We start from the raw sequence: 18,681 nt of genomic DNA, 5'->3' as shown, positions 1-18,681 counted from the left end.
ACGCACGAGAAAGAAGCATGTGCGGGGGCACACAAACGAGAAGGTGTATTGAATCGATGAGTATCATGCAGTTGACAGCTAGAGCTAATTGAATCTTGACTCTATCTATCTGTCGACTCGAGCTGAGACTCGACTACCGGCGCCGCTGCGAATTGCATTTCCGTTCGACAGAATCGTTCGCGTTCCAGAATTCTATCTTCCTCCTTAATCCCTCTTCGTTTTTGTAATATAGAATTATGCAGGAAATTCTCCGTTTCAGAAACTGTAAAAGACTATCCGTATTGTAATTACTTCTTGTGTTCATCACGTTTCCATTCGTGTTCATTGATATTTTTAAAACTGTAACATAGATGTTAATGTTTATTATGAATTTATTACTTAAAAAGATCTGATAATTTCAATTTCTTTGTATTTCGTTTGAATATGATGGAATTTCAATATTAACTTTGTGTTTTACCTAATACAAGAACAGTTATTTCGTTCAAAGACTCTTTATTCCAAGAAATACGAAGCGATTATTATACAAGACTGAATACATATCTTTCGTGAAAGAGAAAGGAAAGTATGCAAAGGGCGTGAAACGACGGTCCTCTTAATATAAACTGTAATTGTTGGTGCACATTTTTCTCTTTTCCTTGCTTTGTTAACATTTCCGTTTCTGCAAATTAACGAAAAGGTTGAAATATTTCGTTTGACTTTTTTTCTATTTATCGAAATACGATACAAAATGTTATAAAGAATCGTAAAGCACAATCGTGTACAGTGGTTCAGAGGGAATCTTCTTTATTGGGAACGGAAATTTCTTTTCACCGCAAATTCAATAGAAGATTTCCGTGCATCAGACCATTCAATTACGTGGCGGATCAATGGAGGTTCTCGATGAAATTTTAATTAGAAAAGAGCAAGATATACAGCGGCGAAGATGCAACAGAACGGTCATAGATCAAAGGTGCATAAATATTTGTTAAACGTAATTTCTGTAACATTATTTGTAACTTATATTTTATCAATTTGCTGCTTGATCTTAGTTTGAAAACACTTATTCTTAATATTTTAAGAAAATCATTATGCATAAAACTGTAACAAGGAATAGCAATTCTTTCATATCTTCTACAAAATTAACAAACTTTCTGACCATTAAAAAATGTGGTTATGTTTGAAATGATTCATAAGATACAGCAAAATTAAACTCACATCTCAATATAATTATAAAAACTGTTAAAAATAGCCAAATTTATCTATATACTAACCTGTAAATGAACGAAAACCATGGATATACTTGATTTACAATAAGAAACTTCCAGAAAAGGAATGGTGAGGTTAAGTAACCAATTGTAACCATGATGACATAATATCGGTTTCATTTAACGGAACGATGCGGTTCTCTCGTAAACAGCGAGGGGTTGAGACTCGTAATACCGATAAAGGCACAGAACCCGGGAAAGGAGGATAGATAGGAAGGGGGCTCTGTTCCCCGTCTAGGATTCTATAATCCGTACGATCTTTATCGTTAAATTCTGTACTCGTGGACCGATGCCTCGATTGCGCAATCAAGATGGCATCGAGAAAGGCATCTCTCGCCTTCGACTCAAACTACCAACAAGTATTTCAATATCCGCTCCAATATATTCCCATCGACCCTATAAACGTGTGTGCAGTTATATTGGATTCCCTTCCTCCTTCCTTCGATTCGTTCTCCTTATCGCTCTCGTTTTATCGCTTTTTCCGCTCTCGCTTCTTTCTGTGGTACGTGTGTGCGTGTGCGTGATCGCGGACCGATTGGTTTACGACATCACTACGAACAGAAACGCGCGACGGTGGTGACGTTCGTGCATATCTTTCCCCGAGGAAACCGCGTTTAAACGAGTTTGGTAACCCTGTAAAAGATTCTTGATCTTAATGGTCGAAGAATCGAGTTCAGGAGGATGATTGCTTGATAGAGAGCTATTAGCAATCTTCATTATGATCACTATTGGAACTATAGTTATCAGTGTTTTTACATAAATGTTATAAAAGGTTTATGCTTTTAAAGATTGTATTTGGAACCATAGAGACGGCGAATGAGGCTTTTTAGCCCTATTTTCTGGATTTCGAGATACTTCTATGAATATGACACTTCTTTAATGATCTTTGATGTTATTAACAGAACACTGAATTAGCCATTAAAAGTTTCTAATTACACAGATATATGTATATATGATTTTTAAAATGATTATTATATAATCTTTAAAACAGTTATTATGTGACTTTTAAACGACTTTTGAATAACAACTGCATGATCTTGGGAAAATCTTTATATGATATGAATTGATTTTGAAACAATTTTCAAATTATCTCCATTGATCGTGGATTATAGGCAGAGAGATCATAGTTTCAACCACTTCGATACAATACTAAAATGATCCTAAAATATATTTACAACATGTAGGTATATCTCTATCATTTAATTTAAACATATCGAATTTCAGCGAAACTGTATTCATTTAGAATAAGAGCGTCGATTTGGAACCACTAAAACATTCAGGATAAACCAGTGAGTTTAAATTTAAACGTTGAAGATTCTCATCTATCCTCTATTTTCCGTTCGCATATTTCCACGGCATGGCCAATGGCGATCAAATAGATGCCAGGCATAATGGTCGCGGATAATAATCTAGAAAATTCTTTCCTGATTAATTAGCCGTTTGAGGCTCCTAGATCACAAAGATATGCAGTAGGCCAATGGATATGAAATAATTTACCGTAGAACCGCGGCTGTTCTGTCCACAACCACCTGGGCACACATTAAAATCGGGCGTTCTCCCACCGATCACTACTCGTCCTTTTCATCATCGCTACTGCTATCTCCGTCGCTTCTTTCATTCGTTCTCTTTGTTGTCTCGTAATCTATATACGCGCACACAGGCCGCCGCTTATTATACTAATATGTCCGTCGTGCGTTCATCGCGGTGCATCGCCATCAAAAGGGTTTTCTCGTTCGAGTCTAATTGTTCGGCCCGATCCCGGCCAAAGAAGCCGAGTGATACGGTAGGGGCTGGTTTTTCACCTCGTTTCAACCGCTGGCCCGCGATCAAACGGACCCCATTCCTTATCCGTGAATCTTCCCGCACGGTTCGCCGACTTTTCGGTCACTGAATTCTTCCCGGATACCTAAAGGAACCTGGCGATATATGCATACCTCGTATAGATTCTTTAGCTAGACAGGAAATCCTTGGATCCTAGAACGGGAATTAAAATTGTAAATATATACATAGAAGGTGAATCTGTTAGTCTGACCAGTCGAATGTGAAATCCTTCTTAAGTTTTGGGATTTAGACCCTTCACATTTTTCAACTCCGTCATTTTTACAGAGGGTTACAGGAAAATAATTAGTTACAGGTTATTTTAGGATAATGAAAGTTATTTACCATAGTTAAGGATTTGGTAGAGTTATTATGTTACTGGTAACTTGAGGAAATTAGTTTCTTTTTACATTTTTCCATCGGATGATTCCTAACTGGAAAATAATTACCTAGAGCTTAGTTGTTTCAATTAGGATTAAAGTTTAGAGAGATGGAACAAGTAAAGATAAGAAAGTTAATTACCAGGGTTAAGAATTCGGTGGAATTATGTGTTATGTTGCCGATAACTGTGTCATCTAGTCCATCTTTAGACCAATAAATAAACCATTCTAAGGATAAGAAAGAATACCATAAAACGCCACACATTTCTAAGACCTCTACGTAATATTAAGAATAAAAGGAAGATGAAGACTTTCCCATTGGATTAGAACGTTGAGTTTGTATGGAAAGAAAAAAAAGAAAGAAGAAGGTAACGGATAATCGGAAATGGAAGAAGTGCCCGAAGCGTGGCTTTGCACGATCCGTGGTTATCGAGCAGAATGGACGCGTTGTACTGGATCAACCGCACAATGAGTCCAATCGGTGAAAGGGTTTTGCAATCGTACCCACGTTTATACTGGGTATATCTGCAGGGGATACAGGTACGTTTTAGGCACGGTTCCTTTTATAAGTGCCATTATAAGTGCCATTTGAGCATGCCTACACCCGCTTTGTACGCGAATTTCAAACTAGTCATTGTCCTCTCGTTATTGTTTGAAAGGACACGAGATGACAACCGCTGTGGTTAAAAAGCACTCCCTCCATACTCTTTGAGGCAATTGCGTCTTTCACTTTTACGACATATTAACCGTTTGGTTTTTTACAAACGTATCTATCAAATAAGATCCTAACCTACATTTCTAATTTAAAAATATCTATTAAGGAAGTTTTCAAATTTACCAACCACGTCTATATCTCACATTTACCTGAGCATATGAAACCCTTAATGGTCCAACTGATGAAGAATAGAGTACAGAAAAGGCTTCCAAACTGAAAAGATACCAAACATCATACATATAAAAAAGGACGATCGTATGCTTTTCTAACTTTAAAGAACAGATTCTCAAAGTAACTAGATAATGCAATCTCCTACGTAACCTCCTAACCTCAAAAAGTATTTTAAGCAGCATTCGATCGAATCTCGAATCTTTAAATCTCCTTCGAATCTCCCTCGTGAATCGTACTTTAACGGAAAACTGATTTAAGTAGTCTTCTTCTGAATCTTCTTTTCTAGATCGTAGAATCATTCAGCTAGTTTTTGTTCGTTTCGATTCTCCGTATCCTTTCTCTGTCAATCATCGATCGCGGCTTCACAATGGCTGCGGCGACACATTGTGTAATTTGAAATGAATGCTGTGTAAGCCCTAACGGGAGTATAATTGTTTCACGACAGGTCCACGGAGGCCTAGTATTAACGTAAGAAAATGGGGACTGGTGGTTTTCCAATCGAACAATGGCCATGTGTACCACGTTGGATATCTCGTTACACCGTAATCGAGGAATAATCGATCGTAAAGTTGTAGCACAAGGCAAATTGCTGGGCGTGGTGAGAACGATCCAGGAAACTCGAGAGGGCAAAAGACAAGGGCGCGTAGCAGAACGAGGAAATCCGAGATTTTTCTTCCTTTCCTCTCTCGCAAGCGTCCCCCTCTTCTCCGCTGCTCCATGGTCCTCCTTTATTTTTTCTGGCCATGTAAAAAGCTTTTTATTCAGAGCCCGTGTTCACCCCTCGATCGAGCGGCGTGCGTGTGCTTCCATCGAAGCGAACCGAACCGGGGCGCAACAAAGATTCACTTCACCGACACGGGATCTTTGAACTGGGTTAATTAGGGGATCGAGAAATTTTGTTCGGCCATTCGAGGAACCTTGTTGCGACTTCATAAATGTAGAAACGTCGATCAATGAGGAAGATTCTTCTAAAAAATTATTTATCGTATTATTATAGAAGACTGATGAGTTGTAATAAATTAATACTGGTAATTTTAGATTATAATACGAACTTACATGCGCGGTACTCAAAAGCCAAACTGACCAACTCCATCTTCTGATATTTTCTTATTAGGTTCGTATTTTCACAAGAAATAAATGAGTTACGTTAAATTAATTATGTTGATAACTTTAGGTTATGTTACCTGCGTCATAATAAAAATGAAAAGATTTAGATCACTATAAACTTACATGAAAGCCAATTAAATTTCAAATTAATCAATTTCATTTCTTTAAAGCTTCTTAACTATTCTACTACTCTCAAGTTCAATTAGATAACCTCAAAAAAAGTCAATTACTTTGATTTTTGTATAGTTCGTGTATCTAGCGTCGAATGAAATAAAACACGTGACTTCTGATGGGTTCCAGAATACTAATACACGGGCGTCAGGAAAGATCCTTGATTTCCGTGGAAACGAATATCACGCACAACGATTAGGGAGAGAGGAAAAAAAGGGAAATACGAGTAACCAGTATCCTGGTCGATCACGGGATTCCGTCTCTCTCGTGCCTCTTTCCTTCTCGCAACAAGAGCGGTCCTCGATCATCCTCTACCTCTCGTCAATGCATCCGGGGACTTCCGCGATTTCTGAATAGAAATCTCCAATGGTGGCTGACAATGCAATACGTGGACAATTGCATAGTCTAATGGATCTGCCTCACATCATCGTAACTTATACGTACGTGTCGTTCGTGAAAACGATATCGACAAACGTCCATTCCGCGTGTCTTCCTACCGTTCGCAAAAACGAGATCGACATTCTCTCTATGGTGGTCGTGTCTTTCCGCTGTCATCATACTCTACTACGTCTCTCCCCTTCTTCTTCCTTCGCGCCACGGTTTCGCGCGCGCCGAAAAACGAAAAAAGATTTGGTTCGCGTCGGTAAAAACGAACATGTCGTGTCTGAGTACCCCGCCGCCAGCCTGCCGTGCAAATGAAAATTATTCCGCGGTTTAGGCCGCTTGCTAATCAATCAATAACGATGCGTTCCACCACGTGCGAATAAATTAATTAGGTCGGTCCGTTCTCGCGTCTCTAATTCAACACGCGGTTGCGACTCCTATCCACAGGAAAATTTCGCTTTGAACTTTGATAGAAAACTTTTATCCCAATTTAAAGATGTTCTAATAACGCAGAGGTTAGTAATAATTTAATTGACATCCGTTTAGATGACATTATTGAGTACTTGTAACATAGACTGAATGAATACTATATATATTCTTTTTTGCAACTGATAAGACGCATATATCTTAATATCTTTCTATATAGAATAAAAGAATAAAAAATAGAGGTTAGAATCTTTGACATGCCTTAATTTCCGGACCAACATATATATCTTCTATCATTTTAAAGTCACATATGGCTTCACTCAGTTGTGAACTCTAAATATCGCTAAATGTTAAAAATCAATCTTAAAAGTGATCGACCAATGAGACTTTCTTGCGATCATATAAGATTAGGTTTGATGTATCTAAAAATTAATCTTAAAATCCGTGACTTCCTATTAGTAACCTCGTTACAAAAGGATCGAACAGTTAACCGATCTGCCGAATGAAGATTTAGTGATCTCTGTAAAAGGTCCAAAGAAGAATCGGAATGAACTTGTTCATCGACCTCTCTTCTGTATGCGTGGGCGGTGACAGTACTCCGTTCCCTTTTCTTTCTTTCACCAACAAAAACCCGTAAGAGGGAAATAGAAATGGAGAGAGAGAGAGAGAAATCTTGGAATCTTTTGGTTCTTGGTTGGACGCGAAGGAGGTACGCAGAGATGGTCCAGGCAGTTACGGCATTATATACCTAACAGGAAGAGAGACAAAGCAAACAAAACACTGTCGGGGCGTCGCGTCGCTCCGCAAACAGCGCCCTCGCGAACGAGAGGAGTGAGACGAAGAACTAAAACTTGGAACAAAAGTCCTCACTTTTGTTCCTTGGAAAGTTTTTCGAATTATGGCCATGGCGGAGAGAAAGACGAAGGGAAAAGGAGGACGCAATCGAAAGGAGTCGTGCCTCTGTGATTTATATCTCGCCAAGGTTTCGGAATTATTAAACTTTCCAGGGTACCGGAAGAAAGGAGGTGAAGGAAACGATGGCCACGACGGAGAGGAGTTCCTAAGAGAGAGAGCTTGTACTGTAATTAAGCCGTTTTCTAATGAAGATTGATCGGTCAATTAGCACCGTTACCTCCCATCTTGTGTCTCTTCTATTATTTACAGCAGACTGTTCTACTTATTATACTTACCACTATATCTATAGCTTTGTGTCTTTCATTATGTTAATGTTTTCAATAGCCATCATTCCTTTTCAAAAAAGATTCCATAATCGATAACGATTATTGGTAACCAAGAAGCTTTAATCATTTATGATGGTTATTTCTGACCAAAACCATCTAAATTATGATATGAACTCTTGTACTCTAACTTCTTCAATTTGAGCCATAAAAGTTATGATTCTTGATATTTGTATAAAGCAAGAGTACATAACAGTATATGTGTAAACAAGAAGTACCTGTATCGTAATTGTTTACTGGTTAATATTTCCAGAAAAATTTTCATTCGACTTTTTTGTAACAATACTATGATTTTCGTAACTGATCGTCAGATAAGTTAATTAAATTCTCGGCGAACCTTTCATTCCACTGGCGTTGAAGTTACAAAACACCAGCAAGGTGGAACATTTAACCACAGAGCGATGGTCAGTATACTCGGGGGTGAGCTGTAAAACACTTCGATTATCCATTAACAAGCAATTAAACCGCTGGTAACGAGGTACAATTCAGGCTCGAGTTGAGTTATCCCTGGAAGAGATTAAAAGCTGCCACTTGTGAGTCTGAGCGAAGCCACCCTTTTGCGTTTCTGTCGTTCGACCTCTCTCTTTCGCTCCCTTTTCTATCCCGGTGTTCCCGTCTCTGTTTAGCTCCACCCCTCGACCGTCCTGGCCACAATAGAGAGTGGGAAGCCTCTTTCTATGGATCACACAATGGATATAGTATATCAAACAAATTCGACCCCGCGAAATTATTGGCCATGGTAATCCTACGTTACCGGCCGTGGACGATAGTTCTCCCATCAATGTCGCCGCGTAACCCACAGCTAGACAAGGGGCTGGGAAACCACAGTGAAAACTCATCCATGAAATACGGAGACGTAACATCGAGCCCTTTCACCATTAATTTCTTTTCGGCTCGGTCTTTTCATTGCTATCTTTATATTTAAAGAGTATAGGAGAAGAATATGATAAATTACATTTTTTATTTTTTACAGAAATCTGTTTCAAAATTTAGTATCTCCTCGATCAATCCTGCAATCCAAAGTTACTCGTTTATTTGATTCTGGAGTTATACACGAGCTATTCCATTCTCTTAAAATTTTCAAATTGCTTCTCTTAATATTAAAGTATGTATTGCTTGTCTTGATAATTGTACCTTTGTTTTAAACAAAACTTTGTCAGCTTACTAACTATTTTTAAGACTTACATCTCTGAACTTAGCAGGCTGTTTTCATTTTCAATGATCTCATATTAAAATTATTCTGTTTAATCATGAGGTGATGTTAAAATAAAAAGATCCACTAAAGTATATACTTATTATGTTCTTCTCTTGAAATCTTCACTTATATACTTTACTAGATAAAAATATTGGTTCTTTTCTTTCATTGGTGAAATGGAAGAGGGGACAACTGTGATTTCTAGTCGTCGAATCGATAAATTTTGAAGTTAATTTTAATGAAAATGAGATATGAGGAAAAAGATGAGAAAATTAATTCAAATGTAATTGACTAAAAAATAATGAGTTTTAGTTTAGATTTAAGTAAGAAGAGCGAGAATGGAAAAAACGTCGAGGAAATATCGTCTGCGTTGATTTAATATATTCTGCAATTTGATCGGATCATAACGCATCGATTGAAGCGCATCCTGATTTATGGCAAAGTACATAACAAAGATTTCGATGGCAAATCCAGAGGCGACACGTCCTTCATTCTGACAGGATTGAAAGCCGTAAAAATCCTTGTCGGACGAAAGGGTACCGATCTAGGTACGCATGCGTTTGACAGAGTAGATATATTTCGATCATGGATTTTCGATAGGCCGCAAGGATTAGGGGCTACCCTCTGCTCTCGCGCGTTTGTTCGAAACAATGCTCGACTTAACTGATTGGCCGCTAGCTGTTTCCGCATGTTGTATTCTTCCTTCTATACCCGATGAATAACAGAGTAACGAGGTGAAGTGTGGTACACAACAGATTATCATCATAATCTCGGCTAACGAGCATTGTTTGGTTAATTAAAAAGTTATACGAAAGAAGATTCTCTATCCGTTCTTTGTTCCAAGCTATATTCCTCTCTTTCGAAACTCAGTTTCTTCATGTAGATATACTTTTCTGGTTACTCAATCTATACACATACATACCTAAGCATATAAATCATGTATTAATATATAACTACTTGAGTATGTACAGGGTAAGTTGTGAAAAATAGAATACCTAAATATTTCTATTGGTATTATAAATGGAAGGAAATATCCAACAAAATGTTGTACTAATCAAGATGGTAAGTATACAATGATTATTCATGTTAAGTTAAAATATTCTAAATGTCCCTAAATCTACATGAATTAGAAAGTTTGGCAATATATAATATGCAAGAATATATATAAAAAATATTCGATTTCATTCTTTCATTCTCTTTTCCTAAATGCACAGCTCATCTCTATTGGCGTAAAATTAGAATCAAATTCTAAAGATGACAGAGAGAAAAAGAAGAAGACAGCTTAGACAGTTAAGGTACAAATCAAGCAAGCAATGAACGAGAAGAAAGAGACAGAGAAAAGTTAGTGGGCGTAACTTGCGATAATTTGCATGGAAATTTTTATCGGCACGGCCGAAGAGGCAATATCCGGCAGACGCATTTAAGATCTGAGTCCGGATAATAATAGCCACAGAAATGGGATCGTAATGCCCGAAATGGGTGACACGAGTAGGTACCCAAGGTTGCCTATATACGCCTTATATTTTCCTACGTAGCTATCGCAGGCTAATGCGCGAAAATGCGGTGGTAAGTGGGGTGCACACACAAGCTACGGTTGGAAAACGAACCCACCCATATCGTGCTACGGCCACGCTGCGCAAGAAAAAAATGACCGTCCTCCCTTGCTTAGCGTCGTTAAATTATATATAGTCTTTCTTTCGCCCTTGCTCGCTTGTTCTTTATCGTCGCCTTATGTTAATATTACTTCTATTCGACGCAGCAGCCGTTGCAGAAGTACCTGATCCTCCTTCGCTTTTTCTGTCTCCTTAGTACTCTTATATGCTTTAAACTTCCATCCGTTTGTTCAGTTTCATTGCATCCTGTTGGTTTTTTTTCCTTTTTATTTTAAAGCAAATCCGACGATGGTTTTGACAAATGCCTGTAATTTTAAAGCAACGAAGTAGAATCTATTAAAATGGCAATTGATTTACTACCTTTTTTTGCTTTACACCTTTTCTCCTCGTTTTTCACTGGTCGATTGCATTCTTTATGTAGTACAATACGTATCTAGGTCCACGAAGTCACCCGAGCGTTTTTTATCATTAGCTGATCGATACATGCATTCGGAGGATCGATGGAAAAGGATCGACGAAGGAACACTTAGGAAGGAGCATTATACGGAATCACATAGCGGCAGGATCAGTTGCTTGATGGACTGGAAGCTCGTGGTCCGCTTCGAAATACCGTCTTAAACCAAGCTAGGAAAAGGCTGCAAGTACGTACTCGAGCACGGCCAGTGAGCACGTACACGTCGTATTACTGTGACCGAGTATCCAGCTTTCGTGGTTGCATTCAGGGATCCTGCTGAGTTCTTGTTTTCTCCTTACAGCAATAAAGGAGTATTTAAGAGACTTTCGCGGATATGGGCAAGGAAGAAGGTAGAAAAGAAAGGAAAAAAATTGGACCGTGTAAGAGTACAAGTATGTAGAAAAGACCTGAACAAGGAAATCGTTAGGAAGGAAAAGAGACAGGAAGAAACAGAAAGAAAAATCGTGCACGTATATACGCATGCACGCTTGTATGTATATAGGTATACTTGTCAGTACATGCGTGTATGTGTATGTGCCCCGTGGCGTGCACCCTGCCGACAGACCTCGTCGTTTTCGACGAGGCCATCGAAAACAATCGGCACAATGGGTCCTCAAGCGTTCTTATTTATTATACTTACATGGCACTGTACACTATACATAACGCGAGTGAATGGAAGAGACCGGAGTTAGACGAGATGTGGAACGCGCGTGTGCATTTTGCTTGGGGACCCCCATGAGTAAAGCGTGCGTGAAAGAACGCACGCGATTTTTGAATCGTGGAGCACCGGTATAAGGGAACAGCTCGGGGAGGGGTGTCCACGAAGAAAAGGTTAAAGAGTTGTTTTGTGGACGGTCAATTGACAGCGTTTTGCGGATGTTAATGGCCGTCCGTCTTTTAATGGCACGCCTTCCTTCATCGTCCTTCACGCGCCATCCAGGGGAACTTCCTAATCGTTGCAATTCAAATGTCATTATCCTTCTCATATGTCGTGGCGTTAAGTAGTCGAATTGTAATATTAAATTAGTACATATGTAACCCTGATTACGTTCCAAAAACACTAAAAATAAGCAGAATGTAATTTACAAAATTATACATTCTATTAATTTAGTAATGTGATATAATTCTAACGAACAGCGGTATAGTAATCAGTTAATACATTTAGACGTAGGTTGGTAAGGAATGTATCAAAGCTTACAATTGCATAGATTGTCCTTCCGTAATGCAGCATGTTTCGTTTAGAATATATTTTCTAAATGTTGTCGATATTCAGAGATCTGTTGATGATTTCATCAGTTTAAAAGATATAATGCTTCCATTTATCAGAAGTTACCGAGTTAGTTGTTTCGTTATTTTTTCATTTGCCCAGTGGATCGTTGAAGTGGTATTATGGAATTGGTAAAGGATAAAGGAGTTAATCCTGAGTTTACGTATATCATGTTGAAAACCACTGGTTGTGTATAGCGATGCGTACACGCGTACTCCTAATACCTCTTATGCGGGTCTCATTGTGCAACGATCTCTTGTTGCCTGTAGAATCGTTACGAACAAAGATCGCCTACTCTAGAGGATATATCGTTATCCTTCTACTGTACTAGACAATGATGGATGGATAGATAATAAGAAAAAACTCAATATATCGCGAGAATGTCTGGAACGCGGTTGCATACTACCTTATGAAAGATATAAATTTGACAATCACCAACTCACCATGATTATTATCAATTATGTATAATTATATATATAAATTTATAGTGTATATAAGGTAATTCACTATATAAACAAACCTGAAACAAAAATAAACAAAAACAAATATAAATAAGCGAATCAAAACATTAGATGAATTGCAAATGTAGATAACAAAAGTTGATTTTGAAATTGACGTTGAGGCAATATTTTTTACAAGTAATATATTTATCGAATTCAAATTTTCTTCTTCCTTTTATTACATATACTCTCTTAACGAAACCATAAAAGATTGATACAAATTTTCAATCTCTTTCTAACTCTTCAACATTTAGTTATAAAATCAACTACGAACTTGAAAAATTTCTTCTTCGAAGATAACCAGCATGTATCACGCAACAGTGATCGTTCGATCTCTGCCGCTCCACCAAGTCAAAAATTTGTCAATCAACAGGCGAATGAACTTTGAAAACATGCAACAATGGCAACGGCAAAGCTCTGCCCTCGAGGATCGTCATGGACCGTCGAAAATTCGGTGCCCACTCGAACAGCACTTCGGCCTTCGTGTGTGTGTTTCATAGCAGCAATAAAACGTCATTTTTCGCGGGTCCGTTTCGGAAAAAGAATCGGGCGAAAATATGGGAAAGTCTCGCTGGTGGTGTGGATTGTCGTTCCGAAATGAACGGTACAAAATGATTCTGCGTTGCGCGCCGGTGCTCCACGAGTGGTTGCACGATCACGCGCTAGCCTGTTGTAATGGATGAGTCCCGATGCCGGGATGTATATTGCCAAAGTACTTATGGCAGCACGTTTATGGCATACAGGCTGTACAAGCCTGGCAGCGGCCGACATGAAATCCAGTCGAGCACCCTCCATCCACGTCACGTCCGCCACTGATTAACATTAACTTCATGGAAAAAATTGTACCAAATGCCGAGCAACGTCACAATTTTCGACTTGGCCGCGATGCCTATCTGCCGCTTTTTCGCCGTTTCTCACATTCCTGTTCACCTGTATGGCATTTGCGAATGTTAGGTTATGTTAGGTTTAGGTTAACATTTACATGATCATCGATGTTATCAATTTTCTTGTATTTATTCGCGTTTTTAGATTTCTCTTGAACTAAGGTATCCTTAATATATTTCACAGTTTATTGGCAATTCTATTTTAGATCTTTCATTCTGTTGTTTGGTATCTTGGCTACAAAAAGAAACAAAATCATGCAATGTTTTCTAGACCTTCTTATATATATATAACTAACGTATACTACTAATAATATCAATGAAGTGATAAATTTACCTTAAGTAGAATAATCAGATGATTTACAGTTTGTGGAAATGATTTATAAAGTTCATTTTATTTTATTACTTAACCTGCTCCTCCTGTGCAAAAGCAGTTACTATTAGTACTAGTAACTTTTAAAGCTTTACATGTATATAGCAATGCTTATTTTGTTTACCTCTAAAAAAGTAATTTTATAATTCTTAATAATAATCAACGAATGAATAAAATAGTCAATATATTGCATGTACTTAGGTAGTGCAAATATATTGTATCTTTTCCTAGATCTATGCTGGTAACAAATTGGAACTGGTCGTGAGATCGCATCTCAATTTGTACTTTAGAATTTCAAATAAGGTTTAGAGACACTGTTGCGTGTCAAGCCATGCGTTTGGTCGTCAAATTAAAAGGAAACCGGGAGCGAGTCCCGTTCAGTGAATCCTCGTCCCCAAGATATCGAAGGTCCCCACAAAAGCACGCAGGGGTGCAGTTAATTCTAAAGCGATTAGGCGCACGCGACGGGGCAAAGGTGTCGACCTGCAATTGACAACGGGCTGAAGGGTCACGAAAGAGATCGCGAGGAGGGGAGACGAAAAATTAAATTAGTCGCACGTTCGAAAGTAATCCCGGATTAATATACGTTGCCCCCGCGTCAGAATGCCTTTCAATGCCATACAATTGGGCCCGAATATTTTCAAGGAGATTCCAAAATACTTAAGACACTTGCATTTACACTCGGCTGGTTTTGAAATGTTTCTCAAGATTGCAATCGGTCTGGAAAAATTAGAGAAATTGAAAATCTTGATCATGGTTAGATTATTAATATCCTAAGACTTAATATCTTTAGCTTCTCAATCTTTGGTTTTCCGTTTAAATGTATTTTAATCATCAACTAATTGTTTCGTTATACATTGTAATAACTAGATTACGGATTTTTATGCAAATTCATATTTTTGAGAATATAATTAAGAAAGTAGAGCCTCGATAGAAAATTGTATCACTTACCAAACGTTATAGAGATTTCTTCAGAATTACATGCATTCTGTGCAATTTTGCACTTTGAAATTTCCTACAAATGCATAGAAATTCACACTTACTAAATTGTACTTGATCTGTCCATATTAATATGAAATTCATTTAAAACTCCATTTTAGCATTCCTCATATCCTAACCTCAAAAATTATCATCATCAAGCAATCATAACCTAAAAAAGAAAAAGCGAAACAAAATAAAGAAACAAAAAGATCATCATACCGAGGATTCATGAAAGCATCATAATCCCTCTGCATTAAAATACTAGGTCGAAGGCACTCCAATACCTGGAAACGTTCTGTCCCGGAAATTATTCAAGCCGCAGCTCGATTATAGAAGACAATTTTAATATCGTCGAATAATGGACGATCTTCGATGAGAGAAATTGAGGCAAGGGGAAAGAGGAAGGGAGATCGGTGGCCTGAAAACCCGCGTTGCGTTAAGGTCACCGCGATAAGGGGGTGATAGAATCGTGATCCTCGCGATCTGGCTACGTGGTGGGCATGTGGAAACGGTATTCAATATCCGTTGCCCCTGGAAGAAAGCTGGATCGCGAAGTAGGGAGAGGATAGAAGGAGTAGGTATGCTCATTGTCACCGCGAAACTATTCCGGACGAATTCGAGATCACGTGGCCTGTAAAAAGGACAATGGATCAGGAGTACGTGTCTCGGGATCGACATGATATTGGAACGAGGTTGCATCGCCACTATAAAACAGAGAATTATATCTATAGTTCTTTTTTTAATACTTATATGAAGTATAGAAGGTGTAACAGAAATAGGCGCAGAAAATGTAGAAGCGTAATTTAGAATGACCAAGAGAGGTTATCTTAGCGTAAGTTTGGAAATGCATAGATGCATCTGAGTATTTGCGTTTTCTTAATTTTTAAAATTAAAATCCACCAAGATTGAGGTTTTACTACACACGAATAAAATTTCAAATTATTTTAATTACAAATAAGTACAAGTAAACGTTGCCTGTATTATGAAACACTCTGTATGTTGCATAGAGATAATCAGTGTATACTTTTCTTAATTACCAAGTCAGGCTCCATGTATTTAGACTTTGAAATAGAAAGTAGACATAGTAATGAATAATGCTTTGAAAGACAACTTCCAGAAAGATCTCTGTATTTACATAGAACTAACAGAAGGTTCAACATCCAACAATCTGAATAAACGTTTACCACACAACTAATAGCGCACTCCAATGACACAAAGCCCTCAATTTAAGCGAAAATGAAGGAGAGAGAGAGAAAAGAAACAATCATCAATTCTACGAAATTGAATGAACAACTTTTTGCTCAAGATTTTCAATTTAGTAAGTAGAAAAAAGCAAACATAAAAAATAAATTAATTATAAATTCCCCCCAAAAGAAAGATTTTATAATTCGCTGAAAGATTCGTCTTATTGATCTTATAGGATGGTCGCTCACCTCGTATAACGCGTTAAATCGGATTCTTATGTAATGTTTGACTCGTGACACGGCTTTTACGCAGGTACAACGAGACCATGAGCTACGTTTTACCTGCCACGGTTTCGATCTCGTGTCCTCCTGTTTGCCCATCCATTATGGCTACAATAACAAGGATCGTCCGCTCCATCGGCTTCGCTTCCAACCTCCCCTGTCTCTTTTTCCTCGTCTTCGTCCATCCAATCGTCCACGTTTTCTCTTTTTCCTTCGGTAACAGTCGAACAGGCAAATCGGTTCTACACCGTGTTGACCCTATTCTCCTTTTGAACATCGTTCGACGAACCACGACTCTCGTCCTCGTTCCTCGAAGATCTCGATGAGTACACGCAGTCGACGAATGCAACGTCTTCTGCGTGAAAGAAGTACCTGTAACGTTCTCTTCGCTTTATTGTTGCACACTTCAACATTATGCGATGCTAAGATCGCGGGATACACGGGATAATATTCTTTTTCGTTGAATGAACTGCGGTCAGGATCTTCTCCTGAATTTTTGTATGTCAAGAGTATACGTTGTCTTCCTTTTATTAAGATTTGTCGAGAATCGAAGAACAGCTTAGAGAAAATCTTGCGAGAAATTGTTTCTCCACCTTCTCTTTCCTTGGAATTTGAATTAATCCTTTTCTTGTCTTTAACATTTTATTTTGGTGTATATTTTTTAAATAAAATATCTCAAGCAAAATGTTGATTTGCCAATTTCCTAGAATAGTGTATCTCTTATTAAGATTTGTGAAAAATAGCATAAGAATTTTGTAAGGATCTTAAAAGATGTGTTTTCTCTACCTTTCTTTTATTTTGTAAACTTTAGTTTACACGCTTATCAATCTACTGTTCTCTTTTATTAATTAACAACCATTGATTTATAATTCTCTATTGGAATGAAGAACTGTAATTAATTGTCATTTTATTCGTATTCTATTGAAATTATGAAAAGAAATTTTTTAACAAAGTTACTTTTGAAAACTGAAACAAAAGAAAAAGGCGAAAAGGTCAAAAGTACAAAAGAAGAGATGGAAGAAGAAAAAGAAAATACATAATTGAAAGGAAATAAGACTCCGCCTCCAGATAGATAGGCGGCTGTTATATTTCACTTACAATACAAAACGTAATTCAATGGCGAATTCCATTGGAAGGGGATGCCGGCAGTGGAAACGGCGTCGACGCGTGGAGGCGAGGGCGACGGCGATCATTGAAATGGAAATGCCATTGACGCAAAGTGAAAGTAATTAATGGAATATGCCCGAGTGATAGAATGAATTTGATGGTGGCGCGGCCTTGTCGGCCGAAACACCGCGGCCCGGAACAGTGAAATACGCGCACGTATAACCGATGAAAGGGCGGCTTCGAGGGTGGAGGTGGAGGAAAGTAATAGCGGAGGGTGGAAGGCGAGTTTTTGCCGATTCGATTCTTTATCTTGCAAACTTTCAATTACTCTGATGATGTATATTGTTAGTCTATTAATTGGGTCGTTTTTTAACTGTATAATGCTACGTGACATACCGTTAGAAGTTATGCATATATGTCAGGATCTATGTCAGTATAATATTCTACCTTATACCATATCATTGCGTTGATACCGAGAATTCTATTTATTATAGTTTTTGCTTCTTAACTTTGAAATCAAAATGAAAAATTGTAATCAATTACAATTGTTGTTCTTATCAGCAAACAAAATTCAACTTATATAAGATATATAAGATAATTGAGCTATATGTAGTTGTTTGCTATTGGCAAATCAATAATTTTATACTAGATATACTAGCATAATACAATACAAGTGTCTCTCTTTCCAAATCTTTCTGCAATACTTATCTAGTATTCTTCTTCATCAATCAAAATCTTTAAGATCTCCTAAGTTATTAGCAGCCTATTTTACATAAAGTTTAAAAAGCCCAAGAAGTAAAGTTGATATTGGAAGATAAATTTTATAATTCGTACCCTTCTGTTAGTGACAGAAACCTGCAGGAACCAGCTTTGGGCTTACTCCTTTCGGCGCGGCTTTCAGTTCTAGCGAAGTGGAGAAATGGCCGGGTGCGAAAGTGTTAATCAGAAACTGCTTTAGACACGAAGTTAAGTACGCTTTAAAAACCGCTCTAAACAAGAAAAAAGACGTCATCAAAGTACCCTGGAAAGAAAATAAATAACCATAAGGTCGGATAAAAAATCGAAGCTAAATCTTTCTTAAAAAGGAGGATAAATAAAGGAAATAAAAATAAAAATAAAAGAAACAAAGCGTTGTAAGTTCGTTTAGACAACAAAGATTCTTCCAAAAAAAGCAGAAGAATCAGAATATG

At 37.8% G+C, this 18,681-nt stretch overlaps 1 long non-coding RNA gene across 1 annotated transcript; it reads right to left on the bottom strand.

The window, feature by feature from the left end:
• Positions 1–9,223: 9,223 nt before the first annotated feature.
• On the bottom strand, positions 9,224–10,718 carry LOC117233907. Its single transcript, XR_004493443.1, has 2 exons — positions 10,461–10,718; positions 9,224–9,771 (listed from the first exon to the last, which is right to left on the bottom strand). It is a non-coding gene; the product is annotated as an uncharacterized LOC117233907 (long non-coding RNA).
• Between the last annotated feature and the right edge of the window lie 7,963 nt (positions 10,719–18,681).

The sequence above is a fragment of the Bombus vosnesenskii genome, unplaced genomic scaffold (assembly GCF_011952255.1).
Source record: "Bombus vosnesenskii isolate JDL3184/JDL3185 unplaced genomic scaffold, Bvos_JDL3184-5_v1.1 scf7180000013299, whole genome shotgun sequence".
NCBI lineage: Eukaryota > Metazoa > Arthropoda > Insecta > Hymenoptera > Apidae > Bombus > Bombus vosnesenskii.
The sequence above is the reverse complement of the archived record's forward strand: the minus strand, read 5'-3'. Positions and strand labels throughout refer to the sequence as shown.